The 18434-nt window shown below is 39.5% G+C and overlaps 2 non-coding genes across 2 annotated transcripts; one reads left to right on the forward strand and one right to left on the reverse strand.

Moving 5' to 3' along the window:
- Nucleotides 1-589: 589 nt before the first annotated feature.
- Trnav-cac lies at nucleotides 590-662 on the forward strand. The gene has a single exon. It is a non-coding gene; the product is annotated as a tRNA-Val (tRNA).
- Nucleotides 663-18090: 17428 nt separating this feature from the next.
- Trnak-cuu lies at nucleotides 18091-18163 on the reverse strand. The gene has a single exon. It is a non-coding gene; the product is annotated as a tRNA-Lys (tRNA).
- Between the last annotated feature and the right edge of the window lie 271 nt (nucleotides 18164-18434).

Raw genomic sequence — 18434 nt, forward strand, 5'->3', positions numbered from 1 at the left:
GAACCACGCTGATGTCTTTGTTTTAAAGAAAAAAAAAATATTTTTTCTTAGTGTCACCTATTCATTCAGGAAATACTTTTTGAGTTGTGCACTTATTCATGCTCCTGTTCTGGGGATCACAGTAAAGATGCTGCTATGTTCCCACAGAACGTCTCTGCCAGTAGATTCTTTGGGCAATAGAAATAATATTTGATGGTTTATTTAAATATCTCATTTAATTTTTAAATGGGGAAGGATTAAAGAATCATGATTTATGTAGGGAATTTCCAGCGCGAAGCCGGGACTACTGAGGTAGGAGTTGCCCAGTGGAAATCTTCTGGTGGACACTGCGCTTCCTAGGAGGTTGCTCGGAGCCTGAGGATGTCCGACTGCACGACCCGAAGCAGCAAGTCGCCGCCGGGGAAATCTACGAAGCAGTCCCGGGAGCTGCAGACGCTCCTGGCACGGAGAAGTCTTTCACAAGAGCTAGACACAGCTCCATGGCCCCTGCAGAAGCAGAAGGACGGGTCTGGAAGGACTTCAGGTTGCTTCAGGTCGGACAGTCTTTGAAATCTGCAAGTCTAGAGTGCAGGAGGCATTACGTGGGATTGTTTCCGTAGTGTAGTGGTTATCACGTTCGCCTCACACGCGAAAGGTCCCCGGTTCGAAACCGGGCGGAAACACAGTTTTGTCTTTCTTTTTTCCATCTAGCTTTCACCATCTCCCCTATCCCTCCCCCGTTTTGTGAAGACGGAGATGTCCCATAGAAGCATGGACATATATGTTTATCTGTCCCTCTGTTTGGGGGAGACTGGCTGTGAAGTGGGTCTGAAGCAGAGCAAAGTTCATGACTCCGAATGTAAACGTCAACTCTTACCTTACCTAATGTCTCGCTCTTCGGCTTGGAAGTTGATGTGACAACCTTTCTCAAGTGGAGGGATTGTAGGCTTTAGATCCTTCCCCTAGGATGCCTAGGATCAAGGCGGAGGCATTAAGCGTTGCTTAGGTACAGTGCAGTTACATTTCAAAGCGTGAGGTTCTTCTGCATGTCAATCTCGGTCTCCTGACATAGAACTTGTGATCTCTTTGATGTTTGCTGGGTAGCTCAGTGCAGCCTGAGACTCTCAACCTTACAGTACTGAGTTCAAGATCTAGAAACACTAACCTTTGGAAAGGACAATGATAGAAGCACCTTTGTTACAAAGACAACTCTCCTAACCAAGAGGTTGGTCAGGCTACTTTCTAGTAGCTGGGCATAAAAACCTTTAGTTTAACCCTGCAGCCCTAGGACTTTCTCTTGCCCTAGGGGAAAGAGTGAGAAATGAGTACCGGTTGACAAATTCCTAGAAGTCTGCAAGCCACCACCCACAGTCGATACATAGGTATTAGGTGCTTTCTGTTTACCAAACGTCTTGCCCAGATGTTGTGGACTAGGTGCATTGAAGGGAATGGTGATAACCCCTAGGCATTTGAGACCTTCAGTGCTTCCTCTGCAGCAGCCTGGCTTCAACTTTTGGTTAAAAAAAAAAAAAAAAAAAAGTGCTGTCTTCATTAACAATAACTTCAAATAAAATATCTAGGGATCAATCTAACCAATAGGTGAAAGCTCTCAACAGTTAAAATCTGAGAATACTGAAGAAAGGAATTGAAGACACCAGATGGAAGGACTTCCCATGTTCATGAATTGACAGAGTTAATACAGTAGACCCCTGAAAGGGTTACATTCCTACAGCACCTGCAAATTGTGAAAAACTGCAGATTTCAGATATGGTCAGAAAAATTTCGATAAATGCCTATTTGTATAGTTTAAACCCTAAATAATCTATGTGTCCTGCAGTTATGTAATTTAATTTAATAAAATAATATATTAAAGCCTTCCAAGGTGCAGAGCATCTTAGGGATCTTAGGACTTTAAAAAGAACAATACTGAGAGAGATAGCAAAAATGTTGGTGAATCTGCCAGAAACAAGTTACAGGACAGCAGCCAATTAGCAGCAAGGAGAACTGATTAACACTCTCAGGTTGGCTACTTGTAATTCTCTCTCCAAAGAAACAATTGTGGAGAACATTTGCAGTTTTAGCAAAATTGCAGAACTCTGAACTGCAACTTCATAGATGCATACTGTATTGCCAAAGTGGTTGTATTACCAAAAAGCAAATTACAGATTCAATGTCATCTCCATCAAAATACCAAGGACATTCTTTACAGAACTAGAATGTCCTAAAATTCACATGAAGCCAGACATGGTGGTGCACATATGTAATCAGCACTTGGGACCTGTGGCAGAAGGATCACCATAAGTTAGAGGCCAGGCTGGGCTACAAAGTGAGAGCCTGTCTCAAAAAGTCAAAAGTAAATAAATTAATTAAAAATTTTAAAACACTTGAAACTGCTAAAACAAAAACAGCAAACAAGTAAAAACATCATAGGGGAAACACTTGAGGCCATAGCACAAAGAGTTTCTGAGCAGGACTCCAATAATATAGGCGATAATAGCAAGAATCAACAAATGGGACTACATCAAATTAGAAAGTTTCTGCACAGCAAGGGAAACAACTAACAAAGTGAAGACCTAGCCCATAAAGTAAGAGAAAACTCTTTACCAACTACTCTTTTGATAGAGGATATCAAGAATGTATAAAGAATGCAGGCATGGTGACATATACCTGTAATCTCAGCACTCTGGAGGTTGAGGCAGGAGGACTGCCACAAGTTCAAGACCAGCCTGGGTTACATAGTGAGTTCACAGCCAGCCTAAACCTCATAGCAAGACACTGTCTCAAGAAACAAACAAATGAAAAAAGAATATATAAAGATCTCAAAAAACTTAACAAAAATGTCAAATAACCCAACCATTAAATAGGCAAATGATTTGGACACTTCTCAAAAGAAGTACAAATGACTAATAAGTATATGAAAGAATGTTCAACATCTTTAGCCATTAGGGAAATGCAAATCAGAACTACACTGAGGCTGGTGGAGGCTGAGGCAGGAGGACTAAAGCGAGTTCAAGTCCAGCCTAGGCTACATAATGAGTTCAATATAGAGAGCCCTGACTGTCCCTTGTCTCAGTCTGAGAAATTTATATTTGTAGTCTTATGGAAAAGTTATTGGAATTCTAATGAGTTGATTCCAATCTACCATGCTCAGTGCAACTCATGCTGTAAATAAAAACACAATTAAATATCCAAGATGGTGGGGAAACAAGCAGGTCCTAAATCCAGCTAGGATGATGGCTAACTGGAACAAAGGCCTTAACCCAGGGCCAAACCCAGGTTTTATTAATTTGTGAAGAAGGGAGTGGCTTGAGGATAAGTGACTGTGAGAATGGTGGGAAGTATCAATACATGGATAGGGCCAGGTTTAGCCAAAATGGGGATAACTGCTCTTCTTTCAGAGTTGTACATGTGAACCTCGACAAGTTAAAGGCCAGCCTCCCCTACAAAGTGAGACCCTGTCTTAAAAAAAAAAATCTCATCCCATTAAAAAAAAAAAACAACACATTAAGATTTCATCTCATCCCATTCAGAATAACTGTCATCAAGAATAGAAAATAAATACTGTCCAGGATTTGCAGGAGGGGAACCCATCTACACTATAGGTAGGAATGTAAATTAGGTACTACAAAATCAGTCTGGAAGTTCCTCAACATAGAACTATTATTTTATCAAGTAGCTAAACCACTCCCAGGTGGTTTATATACCTTAAGCAATTAAAATCAGCATATTAAGCCAGGTGTGGTGGTGCATGTTTGTAATCTCAGCTCTTGGGAGGCTAAGGCAGAAGGATTGCCTTGAGTTTGAGGCCAGCCTAGGCTACACAGTGAGTTCACAGCCAACCTGGACTATATAGTGAGACCTTGTCTCAAAATAAAAATAAAAGTAAAAAATAATGTCATCATATCATAGGGATACCTGCATACCTGTGTTTATTGTGGCACAATTCATAATAGCTGAGTTCTGGAACAAGCCTAGATTCCCATAAGGAATTACAAGATAAAGGAAACTATATATATATATATATAATAGAATATTATTCAACCATAAGGAACAATGAAATTCTGTCATTTGCGAGAAAATGGGTGGATCTGGAGTCATCATGTTAGCAAAATAAGCCACTCAGAAAGACAAATATTGCATGTTCTCCCTCATATGTGAAATCTAAAATAGATGAGAAAGCAGAAAGGAGAGTACTATTAGGTAAGAGAGAAGAAACGAGGAGGGAAAGCAGGGCAGATAACAAGGGGACAGATATGAGCAAAATGCATTACATACATTGAAACTCCCAAAAATGTGAAACTAGGGGAGGGGTTGGGACAGGCGAATGATGGAGTAAAAATGATCAAATATGTATATATGAATCTGCGTATATGAATCTGCCAAAATAAAGCCTGTATAATCAATAAAAATTAATTTTTTTAGGAAAAAATCTGCTTTGTGTAAAGAAACTTTCATCTTCAATTTATTTTCTTTTAGAATGAAAAGTCCATCTTTTGTGGGATGTTACCTGACATTCCAGCCTCTACTTTGCCACCACATATAAAAGAACATAAAAATGTCCTGTTTTTAAAAAAAGTCCTGTTTTGAAACACCCTAACACAAGCATCCTCAATTTACTAGCTGTGAAATTCTTCTTAACTTCAGTTGAAATTCATTTGTTTATATTGACTGTTTCCTTAGTCCTGCAAATACAATCTATTTTCTATTTCCGGTTGTTGAAGTCTCCCCAACAAACATACCAAATCACAAGAGAAGTCTGTAGATCACATAAATTAGTTTATTAAACTTTCTAGGCAAAGGATACTATCAGCTTGTGATTCAGAAGTATGTCAAAGGCCAAAGTTAGGAAAGGTTGAATATGTTACTCTCTGAGGGACATCTGGGTAAGAATTGGTCAGAATTTGTGAAATAGGCAGAGTTGCTAGCATAGTCCTAACGTGTGTGTCCCTGAAGAGTTAGTGTGACTATAAGCTTATCTTGAGTAAATGGGACTAACACAAGCTGGTGTTTAAACACTGTTTTAAAGTTTCATACTCATTAGTTTCAATTTTACCCTTTATTTTTACTAATTTTGCATAACTAGAAGAAATGTACCATTATTTTTTAAAGGTGACATAAAAGTAGTTTTATTTTTTCACTTTATACTTACTTAAATTTATATTTAGACAAATATATTAAAATCTCTGCTAGGTATCGTGGTGGCATATGTGTGATCCCAGCACTCCGATGGGCTGATGCAGGATGAAAGCAAGGTTGAGCCCAACTGGGCAAATTAGTGACTTATCCAGACCCTATTTCAAAAAATAAAAAGGGCTGAGATGCACCTCAGTGGTGGAGTGCCCCTGAGTTCATTTCCCAGTACTGTCAAAAACAACATAAAAATCTCAAATATTTTGAATGCTTTTTTAAAAAATCCTCTCCATTGTTACTGTCAATGGAGCACAAATTACAGATTACTGGTTATGACTAATTTTACCACCCATATGCAGGCTGCATACTAGTTTGACAAATAACATTACCTAGGGCCAGAGGACTAATATTCCGGGGTGGAACTATTATAGACAGCTAAATTAGGTATAAATATTATAGGCAGTCAGATATGGCTGGGCCCTCGAATCAGTGCAGGAAATGAAAACTCATTACAACTTTGGGTAGTGGCACATCTGTTGGAGGCAAGTCCCCAACATAAAGACAAAATGACCAGGCCTGAGATAAGTGCTAACACCTTGTCTAATAAAGTCTAGATAGATATCAGTCACCTCAGGGGCTAACCAAGAACATCAGACTCATCTCTTCCTGAAAAGTTCTTTGTTCTTTCCATGTGTACTTGCTATGTGACTTGCTTCCCTATTGGATCAATATTACCTAAGCAACTATACTTACAATCTTATTGATTGATCATAACTCTTACCCACATTGTAACCATGTACTTGTGCTCTATAAAACTTCCCCTGAGAAGTGGGGTTGTCAGCAACCCACTTTCAGGTCCCCTCCTGCCTCTCAGAAGCTGTATCTCTTCCCCCTCAATAAATATTTACTACTCTTAACCTCCGTTATTTCTTAGAATTCACTCTTCAGTTTTGGGGACCACGAACTCAGCATATCAGACATCTATCAGGCTGGGAGTTATATTTCCCTTGTATCATATTTGGAGTTTCTGATATCATTTCCAATATCAGAACTGTTCCAAGGGCTCTGACTCAGCAGGAGTTCAAAAATTTGGGCAGTAAAGATAGGTCTTATAAAGTTCATGTCCCAGAACTCTGGAAGCTACTTCTGTAGTGTAATGATTATCACATTGGTCTACCACATGAAAGGTCCACTGCCCAAAAACAGGCAAGAACAAAGTTGTTGACTTTTCACTAGCGCAATTCTTTCAGTCATTTGTCATTGGAATGTGTGGATATATATTTTTTTAACTATAATTTTATTCAGTGTTGTAGTCAGGGTTCACAAGGGAAAATATTTAATACAGGACACATACATTTTAGGATTATTTTATAATATTCATTGAAAGAGTAGAATACAAAAGAGTGGAGGAGATCTGTCCACATACTAGAGACCCAAAGAATCTAGGTGAGGGCCTGGATCCCACAGCAATGTCTTCCATGAGCCCAGCTGGAGGCCTAGAGCCCATGACAATGTCTTATGCAAGTCTGTATGAAGGATCTGAACTGGTAAGGCACAAAGGTCAGTGATAGAAGCTAGAAAGTCCGCACCAGGGGTATGAAGGATCTATGCCAGCAGGCTGAGGGATCTGCACTGAAGCCAGGAAGCCATGTTGAAGGTATGGACCAGAACTCCTTTGAAAGGAACCAAGCCATCCTCAGCAACAATGAGGACGTGAGCTCCTCTGCCAGTGAGAATTGCTCAGTTCATATCAGGAAAACCAACCCAACAAGTTTCTATGGGAGTCAACAGCACACCATCTTCCCTTCCTGTTTTCCTTTTATGCTCTTGACAACAATCCTCAGGTGGGCCCTCCACATTCAGAACCACGCTGATTCAGTTCAGCTGGGTATTACAAGTTGCCCATTAGTTAATCCACCACATCCACATTCTTGTGTTTTCTAATTTGTTATCAGTTCACTTCAATCTATATATTCCAGGTAGAAGTCTGTGGGTGGAAGAAAGTAGCCCTAAATCATTACAACTTACAAAAAAAAGCCCTATGGGGTCAAATGCTGCCAACAACCCAAAAATTCTAAGAAATGACAAATAAGATATCAAAAGGGGCAAGAAATTATGGGTTAGAAATGTATATTAGAAGTTCAGTCTGGGAAACTGTGTTAATAGGAAAGATGGCAGAAGAAGCTAATAATTACATTTATAATACTTGGTGTTTCTCTCTGAGAAACCTAACAATCTTGTGAGGGAGGTAAGTCATTGTTTCTATTTAACATGAGGCCACTGGCTCATAGCCACATCACATATGATGATGAAACATTGGGTAGAGGAAGTACAAGATGGAGCTCAAGCACAGAGAAAGGGCAAAAAATGCAAGGTTCCTAAAGAAATTCAAGTGGAAATCCAGGGCAGTAGCATTCATTGGCCAGACAACTGCTGGTGACTAGGTGGAAAGAGAAAATCTATGAGTTCTAAGAAGAGCTTATTGGTAAAAACTCACAGGCCTGGCAGCTGGTATACCACATAGATGGCTATCACAGCAATAAGTGACCTTGAGTTTTTTTCCACAGTATTTACTCTCTTAGCTCAGGACAACCAACCCACCTGACCTCTCTATGCCTTAAGTTCCTCTCTTGCCCCCCTGACTCCAGTGTGGACCCAGCTGGTGTCTCTCCTATAACCATCCCCCTAACACACACACACCACACACACACACACACACACACACACACCATCCTGTAACAATCCTCCTAACACACACGTCAGTGGTGGAGAGAAGTCAAAAGGACCATCTGTCAGCCTGTATTTGCCAATCCTCACTTTCAGAGCAGAGGCCAATCAGCCAGTAGGACTTGACAGACATGCTGAGAATCCAGCTCCGCAGGTGGCCTCCTCAGCAATCAAAGAGGAAAGACAACGAAGGCTTGAGGAAAGCAACCAGATAGGGGCCAAGACCCTCAGTCTAGAAATCTAGGCTGTGAGGCAACAGTAGAGACTCAGCATGTGGACCCCCAGCCCAGCCAGCTTCCATACCTGGAAAATAGGGTTCTTGCTTTCACAAACGCAACTAGACAGACTTAAACATGTCACAACGAACTTCCCAATATTTCCATCAGATCAAAAGTCAAATAAATAAAACAAGCAGTACATAAAGTTTTCTTTAAAGCATCATACATCTGAAATGCAGACAAAAGCATAACCAAAATAGCCTAATGGTACCAAAATGATGTTAGATTGCCTTGCATTAGCAAATGTATTAGTCAACTATCTATCCCTGTAGTATAATATTCACTTAAAGGTTTTAGAGTTTTCAGTGTGTGCTCAGCTGACTCCATTGATTTTAGGCTTGTGGGTGAGGCAGACTCATCTTGGCAGAAGGGCATAAGAGTGGAGAGCTGCAAGAAGGAGGAAGATGGGAAGAGAAAAGGGAGGCAAAGAGGAGAGCTACTAAGGTCAAGCTCCCCATAATCCCTTCCCTTCAACTAGACTCCTCCTCTTAAATTTCCATCACCTCCAGATAATGCCTTCAAATTATGAATCCACCAGTGAATTACACCTTTGATGAAATTAGAAGCATCAGACTTAAAAGAGGTGAAGAGTAATGGATTCTGGACAATTCCGAATGAGAATTGTCCCAGAGTTCCCCTGCTGACACAATTTTTCTTTCTTTCCTTCCTTCCTTCCTTCCTTCCTTCCTTCCTTCCTTCCTTCCTTCCTTCCTCCCTCCCTCCCTCCCATCACCACTTCCTTTCCACTCTTCCATTCCCTTCCCTTTTCCTTCCTTCCCTCCCCCTTCTCTCCATCTCTCCTCCCTTCCTTCCTTCCTTCCATCATTCCTTCCTTCCTTCCATCCTTCCTTCCTTCCTTCCTTTCTTTCCTCCTATTTTACTGACTTGAGGTGAGTCTTTACATGTCGCCACTCATGTTCTGAGCTGCCAGAGTATCCTCAGCACCCCCCAGCAAGCTCATTTCCTTGACTCTGGCTCTCAGGATCCTGAAAGCCCAGGACCAACATTCTTTTATCACTGTTGTTTGAGTGAATTTTGATCTGTGCCTCAGCTAACATAAGACAGATTTTATTGGTCTTCTTTATGGAAACAGTAAACAAATCCAAAGCAGCACAATTAACACCAACCAACTAGCTGCCTGGGCAATAAGATGTACAGGAAACAGTCTTTTCTGAGTCATATTTCTTTGGATAACACTTAATGCTAACTTGTCATTATACCTTTAGAATTCTCTCAGAGTCATCTTATTTCAATTAACTAACTCCTCTGTGTCCCTTTTTCTGTTTTTCCTTTTTTTCTCTTTATTAATTAATTAATTATTTTGGAACTAAACATTGCAACCAGGACCTTAACACTGAGTTATAGCTACAGCCTTTGCTTATGTTTTTGTTTTTTAAGTAGCATCTCTCTAAGTTGCTAAATTGTTAGGTTGGATTTCAATTTGTGATCCCCCTGCCTCAGCTTCCTAGAGTGCTAGGACTACAGGTAAACACTACCACACTGAACAAGCACTTTTTGATGCTTAAATTGTCACTCTCCATGGAGCTCTATTACACAGATTCTTTCATCCTCTCAGCATGGCCCTGATGATCTGTTTCCTGGCAGCTCCTCATGCTACGGCCCATCTGTAATTTTCTCTGTTCTGTGATGCAGGGAATGTTTAAGGAACTTGAGTTTTTTTGGTGATGAGTAAAATCTGTGTGGGGCTGAAGATCCCTAGTGTCTCCACTTGTACATACCCTAGCAAAAGAGTTTAAAAGATGTGAATTCACACTGACAGTGTAACACACAGGGCAGGGGCAGGGGACGGGCAGAGACCACCAGGCTTATTTAAAGGAACATTGGCATGGAATTTATTGTGCCTGGGTACAGGCAGATAGAAAGTGAAAAGACCTTCTGTATGGAGCAAAGAGAAGTGTGCCCCTTTTATAGGGATGGAGAGGAGGCAAGGGATATTAGGCAGGAAGATTTTAATAAATATCTGTGTTTGAAGTTCTCTGGCTGTCTTGTACCTCAGTGGGCAAAGTCTTTGAAGGTCCTGCATAAACTCTGGAGTGTCTCCAGTTGTCCCCAGATATCCCAGGATCCGCAACGTCCCCACCCTGCCGCCGCATCCTGTGTTATCTTTTTTACTACAACATCCTGTGCTTGCCAATGAGTTCGCTGCTGAAAGTAGTGCCTCTGCTGGCAAGCAGGTTGGGGGCGGGGAGAATCAGGTCCAATCAGAGTGTTACAGAAAGTTTAAATAGAGCTTGCAGTTTTCCTAGATCTTTATGGATTTTATTTATTTACTTACTTATTTTTGAGATGTGGCTCTTACTATCTCACCTAGGCTGATCTTATGGGTTCAAGTGATTTCCTGCCTCAGCATGTTTTTTTAAAAAATAAACCTCAACATTATTTCTCTAAAAAATTATGTAGATTTTTAAATCTTTCATTCAAAAATAATTATATTTCCTTTTGCTTTATTGTTGATGCTCTTTATTAGAAAATTTAAAGTAGAGAGTGATGTAATAAAATCCCAATTACTCCTTAACCAGCTTTAACAACATTCACTCTTCCACCACTTCTCTTTAATCTTGACCATTCTCCACTTGTCACACCACCCACTCTTTTCTTTGTAATCCAAGTAGATCTCATGGTTTAGCCCTCTGTAAGTCACTGTACTGACCAAGCCTCTTTGACTGTGATTGTCCTGTAATTCTGTAGCCTAATTTTAATAATTACAAGAGCCCTTATCATAGATTTGGCACTGCACTAAATGCTGGGCATGGATTCATTGCATCCTGGCAATAGACCTATGATGTGCCACTGTTAAAATGACTTCATTTAGTCATTTGTTATGGTTTAGATCTAAAATATCGCCCCAAAGTATCATTTACTCAGAAGTGTTTCTTGGAAGGTGACTGGCTCAGGGAGGTGCTTTTGTTGTACACAGTTAAGCTAGATAAAATGTTACAGGCAGTTAGATAGAGCTAGGCCCTCAAAGGAGCCAGTGCAGAAGGTGAGATACCTTGCAAATGTGGGAAGAGACAGGCATCTCTGCTGTGGGCCAGACCTCAAGACAAAAGAGAAAACAAATGCATCTGTATACCCCTCTAAGGATAAACATTAGGGATTAGTATTCTAAATAGGTTTCTATCACCTTGAAAAAGCCAGGAACAGTCATTAACTCAACCCCCTGTACGAAAAAACCCTGTTCTGTGTTAATGCTTGCTTGCTGCAGTGTGTTAATGCTTTGCTTCCCTATATGATCCTCCTGATTTAATGAAGTTTACCTGAGCAATTATACTCGTAATCTTATTGATTGACCATAGTTTTGTCCCACCTCATATCCACCTTGCAATTTCCCATTTTTCCCACCTTAGACCAGCCTCATGTCATGGATGTGGTCTGTAAAAATCCTAGAAAAGGCAAGATCCTTGGCAACCCACTTGGGTCCCATTTTGTCTCTCTCTCAGAAGTTTTCTTTCCCTTAATAAATATATTCTGCTCTTAACCTTTGTTCCTAAAATTCATTCTTCAGTTTTAGAGAATATGAACTCATACCAGACATGTAGCAGATTGAGGGTTTCTTTTCCCTATATCACTTTCATCATCAGAATATTAATCCAATGCTGAATTCATGTAATGTTAGGATGTAGGGTCTGGTTGGAGGAGGTGGGTCACTGGGTCATGACCTGGAAGAATATATTCTTTTAAAAGGGTCCTTCTCAAAAACAAAAATAAATTTAAAAAATAAATAAATAAAAGGGTCCTTCTCCCTCTCCTTCCTTGTTTTGGTACTGGGAATCAAACTCAGGGCCTTGGGCTTGCTTGCCAGGCAGGCACTGTGCCATTGAGTTCCTGTGCCCTGGTGAAGCCATGAGGCCTCAAAAGACAAGATAAGGCTGCAGCTGAGGACTTTCCGCTCCAACCCTAATTAACTAAAAGGAGACTGTAGCTGCAGGCATCTCACTCCTGCAGTAAAGACCTTCCTGGAGATAACATAGTTTTCCTAAATTAACACAAAGTATTACTTGGAGAAGTCTTTAAAGGGGCTCCCAAGTCCTGCTCAGATTCCTACATTTTCTTCAGTATCCCCCTCCTTTGTTTGAAAACCTAATAAATATGGGCCTCCCAGGGAAGTCTTTGTCTAAACTCACAGAATCTCAGATTCAGTAAGACAGTTGGACCTTCTTGGAGCCCTAAACTCATTTCACTTGTCTCATTTGTTTAAGGCTTCACTGTCCACTCACTTAAGAGACTGAAGGCTGATCAATCTGCAGTAAATAAGGTGATTAACCCAATGCCATATGAAACACAGCAAAAATACTAACAGTACTCTACAAAAAACTTTACTTCAATTATCACACCTAAGGCAGTATGCATGCATGACAACAGCATGTTCCATACACATGCATTGTTTACACTGACAGCACATGTCTTTTGCTTTCCTGGCCTTTTTGTAGAACACACACTGCCAGTTTGAGATCAGCCTCAGCTACAGAGTAAGTTCAAGGTCAGCCTGAACTGCAAAGTGAGACAATGTCTCAAAAAAAATTTAAAAAGCATAAGTCTTCAGATCTACAAGGGCATAAATTTTTATGCCATATTTTGATCCATTGCTTTTCAGTAAATTGTTTATATTCCTGCAGTCACAAGAAATCTGAGCTAAGCACAGTAGACCTTATAGGCATTTATAATGCTTTTAATTCATTTAGTAAGGTGTCATAATAAATATAGTTTTGAATATGGCTAAAGGTGCATGCAGAATGCTTTACTTGCATTTCAGCCTTTGTGCATTTCACAGCATCTTGTAGCATTTCATCTGTTACGATTTCCAACACTGAATGGCAAAGCTGGCATTCTGTCCAATATTTTTTACCCATGCTGAGACCTTCACTATATTTTTGGACCTAGTTCTAACATTGGATCATTCCATTTGCTGCATAATAATTTCACAACATTTCCACTCATCTAAAAAGTATTCACATGCTGGTTTCTTTATAATCTGAATCAAGGAGGTTTGAATTCCCTGTGTCTGTATCAGTTGATTCTTGTTCCACTTCACTGTCACAGGAACTTTGGCTCACATGGCTAATGTCAAAGTCATCATCATCATCATCAGCAGCAGCAGCAGCAGCAGCAGCATCCTGCACCCATGTCACTCTTCCATCATGAAAGCATGAATTTTATCATAGTAGATCATCTTCATCATCCATGCATGAGTAATCTGATGATTCATTTTTGAACTCCTCCAAAACTTGCAATCTGGTTTTTCATGTGCCACTGTGCTGAACTGGGCTACTTCTACTGGAAAAATCAAAAGAAATATTTTTTTTTCAAATAAAAAAGTATAGGTCTACTGGACTCTCTGTGATGCTCGAGTAAACATACCAGAAACTGTGCCATGGAACATAAGGGTAGGTTCAAATTCCATTTTGCCACTTTTGCACATGTGCACACTCCTTGCTGTTCATCATACCAAGTGGGTAAACACATAGGTTGCTTCCTGTATCCCTCAGGGAAATGTATTGAGATGCACAGCCAGTTACTATAACACTAAAATACAAATTTACAGTAATTAAGTGAGGGATGGGTTCACTGGACCCAGGCTTAAGCCTGAATGAGTAATTTGGTGGGTTAAACAACCAAGGGAAACCAAGCATAGTGACACACACCTGTAATCCTTGTACTTGGGAAGCTGAGGCAGGAGGATCATTGTGAGTTTGAGGTCAGACTCAAACTACACAGTGAGTTCAAGGCCAGCCTGGACTACATAGCTAGACCCTGTCTCAAATAAACAAAAAAAAAAAAAAAAAAAAAAAAAAAAAAAAAAAAAGAAAAGAAAAGAAAATGAAAACAAAAAAGAAAAAGAAAAAGAAAACAAAACAGAAAAGAAACAATGAAGGGTAGACCAGGGAGGTCAGGAGAGTAAGAAGGCATTCCTATAGTTCACTAAATCTGCATTCTGATTATTCCATCCACTCTGTTATCTTTATTATGCCAAGTGCATAGAATAATGAGTGGAGAATACTGAATTTGCAGTCCTGGGGGACTCCCAGGCTAATAAGACACACAGTAGGATTTCAGTGCAGAATTAGAAACAGAGATGAATGATTAAAAACCTTACTTGAAAAATTACAAATAAACAATATACACAGGATTTTTAAAAGAATGAGATTCATATATGGCTCTCCACTTCTAGATGTGTGAAGCCGGGTGTAGTGGTGCATGCTTCTAATCCCATCCTCATTCAGGAAGATCACCATGAGTTTGAGGTCAGTCTGGACTACACAGTGAGTACAAGTCCAAACTGGAATACATCCTGAGACCTTGTCTCAACAAACAAACAAATAAGTAAACAAACAAACTAGCAAAAACAGATATGTCATCTAATTTCTCAGTGCCTGCATCTCCTTGTCTAACAAATGAAGGTTCAGAAGTATAATCTTTGTAATTGTAATTTGAAATCTCCACAAGAACATCACCAACTGTGTAGACATTCAGAATGAATTTACAAACCTGAATTTATGACAGAACCAGTGCGATTGTTGTTTTAAATACTACTTTATAAGTAACAATATAAGGGGCTGGGGATTTAGCTCAGCGGCAAAGGGCTTGCCTGGCAAGCGCAAGGTTGTGAGTTCGGTTCCTGGTACCAGAGAAAAACCAAACACCAAAAAAAAAATAATAATAATAATAAGTAACAATATAATAAGCTGAACTTAAAGTCTTAAGAAAATTAATCTTTGATATTTACAACCATATAAATATGTCAAGTGACAGTGATAAACTGGGAGGGCTTCCCAAAATACCCAGTGATTTTAAACCAGTTGGTCCTGACATAGAGGAGGTTATTCTGGGTCATCATTTTGGCCCCTATGACTGTTGTAGGGATACCTTCAGAATTATGTTGCTCTGGTGCACATTCTCCCCTTGCCCAAAATTCACATACTACTAAACACCTACATTTGACTGTCAACTGCCTTTTGCTGGGTGACCTGTACCTTTAAACCAACATGTTATGTACCAACAGCAATGGGATAATGAAATGAGCATTTGATGATGACAATCATGTCTCCTAATGTTACACAAACCATACAAGAATGGTTTTCTCAAGATTAGTATTAGAAAACAGCCATAAATATGTCAAAGCTGGAGAAAATTTGTTTCAAACATTTTTAAATGAAAACATTCAAATACTGTAGGTGATTAATAATTTACATAAAAATTATATATAAAATCATTCTTATTTTTTTTTTGTCGAGACTAGGTCTTATTTTGTGGTACAGACTGGCCTTGAACTCATCATGTAGCCGAGGCTGGCCTCAAACACGAAGCGATACTACTGCCTCAGCCTCCAGAGTGCTAGGATTATAGGCATGTACTGCCACGTTCAACTTATAAAAATCTTTCCTGTATACTACTTCATAAAACACAACTGTGATCTAATAATTTATATATGCCTCATGTAACATCAAGTTCACAGAAAGAATGCCATAAATTTAATTTTTTATATGTGGTTGGAATTTTTTTCCTGTCCAAGGGAGAAAATTTGCAAACTAACAAATAGCTGAATAGGCCAAACATGGTGGCACATGCATTTAATCCTAGCACTCTGGAATGCTGAGGCAGGAAAATTGAAAATTCAGTTCTAGCCCAGCCTGGGAAAGTTAATGACTTACAGAGACCTTATCTCCAAATAAAAAATAAAAAAGGCCTGGGGGTGTAGCTTAGTGTAGAGGTAGGTCCTGAGTTCAATTTCTAGTAGTACAAAGGGAAGAGAAGGGAGGGGAAATAGCTGAATAGGTGTTTTTGATGCTGTCCTGGCTTTGTAAGTGAACAGAACTTGGTAACCACCAGCCTGAAGAGGGAAAAAGCAATGTTGTTATACAGAATTGGATTAGAAATGATAAATAAAACAACACTTTAACTTTCAAAGTCTTTTATCAGAATATGCCACTACCAAAGGCCTTACAATTGATATTTTCCTGTAGGACATGAGATAAGAAGTACTGGAAATTTTAAGAGAGGGAGTCGCAGGTTTATATGTGTGCACACCTGTAATCCCAGCACTTGGGAGACTGAGGCAGGATGATCACTGGGAGTATGAGGCCTGCCTGGCTGGGCTACATAATGAGTTCAAGGCCAGCCTAACTACATAGTGAGACTTTGTCTGAAAAAATAATAACAAAAACAAAAACAAAACAACAACAAAAAGGTGATATATTTATTGCCAAAGCAGTCCTTTGTCCCAGAGTTGGGCATGGAGATGGGGTGGGGCATGGTGGAAGAGAGGGGAGGTACAGAATCAAGCAATCTCATTTATGACTGATAGGAAGAATGCACAGCTGGGTGATTTATGTATCTTTAAAATTACAAATGCATATAAATCTTGACCCAGCAAATCACACTTCTGGAGATTCACCACACAGATATTTACAAAGGTGTAAAATAATACTTGCCAAAACCTTGTTAACTGCAGCGTTAATTGGAATAACAAAAGACTGAAAACAATATAAGTGTTCACCAGTAATTAATTGGTTAAATATGTATCATTCTTCTACAGCAGACTATTGTACAGCTGCAAAAAAATTGAGATAATTTTGTGTCTTGAATAGAAAGATCTTCAAAATATAACAGAGGTATAGTGACCTTTTTGAGTTAAAGAAAAAAAAAGTATTTGCTCAGAAACTGTGAAAGAATATATACACAGATACCAAAATTGTTGCCTAAGGTGATAGAATGGGAGGAAATCTATAGTCACTGACAACAGATATTCAAATTTTGAATCTTGTAGTATGTTATCTTCTGAAAAGATGTTTCAAAAATTCCATTTTGTGGTGCAGTGCCTGTGTAAAATTATACAGTGATTCCTCCAAAAAAATTGATATACTATATAACCTAGCAATTCCACATCTGGATGTATACTCACAAGGTGTGAAAGCATGTATGTGCTTGTTCATGTATGTCCATGTTCATAGCATCACTCACAATAGCCAAGAGATGGAAGGAGCCCAAGTACCCATAGGCAAGTGAATAGGTAAAAATATAGTTTGTGCATACAATGGAATGTTTTTCAGCGTTAAAAGAAATTTTGACAAATGCTACAACATACAACCTTGAAGATGTTATGCTAATTGAAATGAAAGAGTTGAGAAGAGCACTGGACCTGCTGTAATCCCATCACCCTGGAGAATGAAATAGAAGGGTAAAAACAAGTTCGAGGCCAGCTAGAGCTATTAGTTCTAAACGAGCCCGACCTACATGTCTTCAAAAAGAGAAGAGAGTTATAAAAAGAATAAATACAGTATTACCCGGGTGTGAAGGCACAGGCCTGTAACCAGGACTGGAGGAGTATGAGAAAGAAGGATCCAGAGTTGGACAGTGGCTGAGCAACTTCCCACGTTCTGTCTCAAAATGAAAAGAGGGCAGGAATGTGGCTCAGTGAGAAGGCCCTGGGCTAAATACCCAGTACCACAAAGAAAGGAAACTGAAGACAAAGACGAATATTACTCTTTCTATAGTAATCAAATTCATACAGACAGAATGGTGGTTGCTGAGGTCTAGGTAAAGTGGGGAATGGGAAATACAAATTCTGCTGAGAAAGATGAAAAAGATCTGGATAAGGATGATGGTGGCGACTTCACAGCACAATGAATATATTTAATGCTGTATAATTGTACAATTAAAACTAGTTAAAATAAGAGTTGGGGGAGGGAGTGGTAGATAGAATCGTTAGTTAGCATGCACAAGGCCCGTTTGCCAAAAACAAAAACCAAAAAACCGAAAAAAAAAAAAAAAAAAAAAAGGGGGAGTTAAAATAGTGAACTTTTTTGATGCATATTTTACCAAAACAAAAACATTAATCTTGTCATAATAGGGTCATGTGGCTATCGCATATCGCAGCTGTCACACGTGATTTATTTTCCCGCGGGTACATGACTAATCCTGCCTTCCTAGATTTAAAGTTTTAAAAGTAAAGAATTAACGCCCAACGTGGGGCTCGAACCCACGACCCTGAGATTAAGAGTCTCATGCTCTACCGACTGAGCTAGCCGGGCACCTGCTACCAATGCTATAATGAATTTCCTTTAGATTATATTTCCACCCTTTTCCAGATTTCAAATTCCACTTCATTGGAATTTGACAGAGTTACTAAAGTTCCTTGGTGACCTAGAAAATTCAAACTCTGCAGCACCGAACAGCACTTCCCAGTTCACCCTTTTTCTGTTTATTCTTTTCCAGCAGCGACCTGACCTACGCGCGCAGTGAAGCAGACACATAGGCATCAAGATGTCAGTGGAACGCTGGCGCTGTTTGGTCTTCGATCTT

This window comes from Chinchilla lanigera, unplaced genomic scaffold, assembly GCF_000276665.1.
Source record: "Chinchilla lanigera isolate Chin_1 unplaced genomic scaffold, ChiLan1.0 scaffold00129, whole genome shotgun sequence".
Lineage (NCBI taxonomy): Eukaryota > Metazoa > Chordata > Mammalia > Rodentia > Chinchillidae > Chinchilla > Chinchilla lanigera.